The following is a 3,467-nucleotide window of genomic DNA, read 5'->3' as shown; positions in this document are numbered from 1 at the left end:
CACAATGTCCGCAGATGGCACAACGCACACACACACACACACACGTGTGCGCGAGTCACGACGTGTATAGAGTAATGTAGTGGCTGAGCAGTGCGGCCACTTCACTCTGCTAAAACGGTACTATTCCATAGTTGGGACACGTATTTCACCATGTCTCACAGATGGCACTGCACACACACACACACACATGCACACACACGCACGTGTGCGCGAGTGACGACGTGTTTATAGTAATGAAGTGGCTGTGCAACGTGGCCACTCGTCTCTGCTAAATCGGTACTATTCCATAGTTGGGACACGTTTTTCACAATGTCTCGCAGATGGCACAACACACGCACACACACACACGCATGCGTGCACGAGTCACGACATGTTTATAGTAATGCAGTAGCTGTGCAGTGTGGCCACTCCTCTCTCCTAAACCAGTACTACTCAATAGTTGGGACACGTTTTTCACAATGTCTCACAGATGGCACAGCACACGCACACACACACACACACACACACACACACACGCCCGTGTGCGCGAGTCACGACATGTTTATAGTAATGGACTGGCTGTGCAGTGTGGCCACTCCTCTCTGCTTAATCGGTACTATTGCATAGTTGGGACACGTTTTTCACAATGTCTCGCAAATGGCACAACACACACACACACACACACACACACACACACACACGCACGCACGCACGTACGCGTGCGCGAGTAACGACGTGTTTATAGTAATGCAGTGGCTGTGCAGTGCGGCCACCTCACTCTGCTAAAACGGTACTATTCCATAGTTGGGACACGTTTTGCACAATGTCTCGCAGATGGCACAACACACACACACATGCACGCGTGCGTGCGCGAGTCACGACGTGTTTATAGTAATGCAGTCGCTGTGCAGTGTGGCCAAATCACTCTGCTAAAACGGTACTGTGCTATAGTTGGGAAATGTTTTAACAGTGTCTCGCAGATTGCACACACACAACGCACACACACACACACACACACACACGCACGCACACACGCACGCACACACGCGCGCGCGCGCGCGCGAAAGTCACGACACTTTTGCAGTAATGCAGTGGCTGTGTAGTGCAGCAACCTCACTCTGCTAAAACGGTACTATTCCATAGTTGGGACACGTTTTGCACAATGTCTCGCAGACGGCACAACACACACACACACATGCACGCACGCGTGCGCGAGTCACGACGTGTTTATAGTAATGCAGTCGATGTGCAGTGTGGCCCAATCAATCTGCTAAAACGGTACTATGCTATAGTTGGGAAATGTTTTTCACAGTGTCTCGCCGATTGCACACACACACACACACACACACACGCGCGCGCGCGCGAGTCACGACTTGTTTGCAGTAATGCAGTGGCTGTGTAGTGCAGCCACCTCACTCTGCTAAAACGGTACTATTCCATAGTTGGAACACGTTTTGCACAATGTGTCGCAGACGGCACAACACACACACACACGCACGCACGCGTGCGCGAGTCATGCCGTGTTTATAGCAATGCAGCGTCTGTGTAGTGTGGCCATTTCGCTTTGCTAAAACGGTACTATGCTGTAGTTGGGACATGTTTCACAATGTCTCACAGATGGCACAACACACACACACACACACTAACACACGCACACGAACGCGTGCACGAGTCACGACGTGTTTATAGTAATGCAGTGGCTGTGCAGTGTGGCCACTTTCCTCTGCTGAAATGGTACTATACTATAGTGGAAACACATTTTTGACAATGTCTCGCAGATGGCACAACACACACACACACACGCATGCGCGAGTCACGAAGTGTTTACAGTAATACAGCGTCTGTGCAGTGTTGCCACTTCGCTCTGCTAAAACGGTACTATGCTATAGTTTGGACATCTTTCACAATGTCTTGCAGATGGCACAACGCACACACACACACACACACACACACACACACACACGCAAACGCACACGCACGCGAGTCACGCCGTGTTTATAGCAATGCAGTGGCTGTGCAGTGCGGCCACCTCACTCTGCTAAAACGGTACTATTCCATAGTTGGGACACGATTTGCACAATGTCTCGCAGATGGCACAACACACACACACATGCACGCACGCATGCGCGAGTCACGTAGTGTTTATAGTAATGCAGTCGCTGTGCAGTGTGGCCAAATCACTCTGCTAAAACGGTACTATGCTATAGTTGGGAAATATTTTTCACAATGCCTCACAGATGGCACACACACGCACACACACACACACACACACGCACGCACGCGTGCGCGAGTCACGCCGTGTTTAGAGCAATGCAACGTCTGTGAAGTGTGGCCACTTCGCTCTGCTAAAACGGTACTATGCTGCAGTTGGGACAAGTTTCACAATGTCTCACAGATGGAACAACTCACACACACACACACACACACACACACACATACACACACACGCACGCACACGCACGCGTGCGCGAGTCACGACGTGTTTATAGTAATGCAGTGGCTGTGCGCTAAAACGGTACTATTCCATAGTTGGGAAGCGTTTATCACAATATCTCGCAGATGGCACAACACACATACACACACGCGCGCGCACGCGTGCGCGAGTCACGACGTGTTTATAGTAATGCAGTGGCTGTGCAGTGTGGCCACTTCACTTTGCTAAAACTGTGCTATGATATAGTTGAGACACGATTTTGACAATGTCTCGCAGATGGCACAACACACACACACACACGTGTGTGCGATTCACGACGTGTTTATAGTAATGCAATCGCTGTGCAGTGTGGCAAAATCACTCTGCTAAAACGGTACTATCCTATAGTTGGGAAATATTTTTCACAATGTCTCGCAAATGGCACACACACACACACACACACACACGCAAACACACACGCACACACGCACGCACGCGTGCGTGAGTCATGCCGTGTTTAGAGCAATGCAGCGTCTGTGTAGTGTGGCCACTTCGCTCTGCTAAAACGGTACTATGCTGTAGTTGGGACATGTTTCACTATGTCTCGCAGAAGCATAACACCCACCCACACACACACACGCACGCGCGCGTTAGCGTGCGCGAGTCACGACGTGTTTATAGTAATGCAGTGGCTGTGCAGTGTGGCCACTTCACTCTGCTGAAACAGTACTATTCCATAGTTGGGACACGTTTTTCACAATGTCTCGCAGATGGCACAACGCACACACACACACGCATGCGCGCGCACGCACGTACGCGTGCGCAAGTCACGACGTGTTTATAGTAATGCAGTGGCTGTGCAGTGGGGTCACTTCACTTTGCTAAAACGGTACTATGCTATAGTTGAGACACGTTTTTTACAATGTCTCGTAGATGGCACAACAAACACACACACAACTGTGCGTGAGTCACGACTTGTTTATAGTAATGCAGCGGCAGTGCAGTGCGGCCACTTCACTCTGTTAAAACGGTAATATTCCATAGTTGGGACACGTTTTTCACAATGTCTCACAGA

Source organism: Rhipicephalus microplus, unplaced genomic scaffold (genome assembly GCF_043290135.1).
Source record: "Rhipicephalus microplus isolate Deutch F79 unplaced genomic scaffold, USDA_Rmic scaffold_12, whole genome shotgun sequence".
Lineage (NCBI taxonomy): Eukaryota > Metazoa > Arthropoda > Arachnida > Ixodida > Ixodidae > Rhipicephalus > Rhipicephalus microplus.
This window is presented reverse-complemented; position numbering follows the sequence as displayed.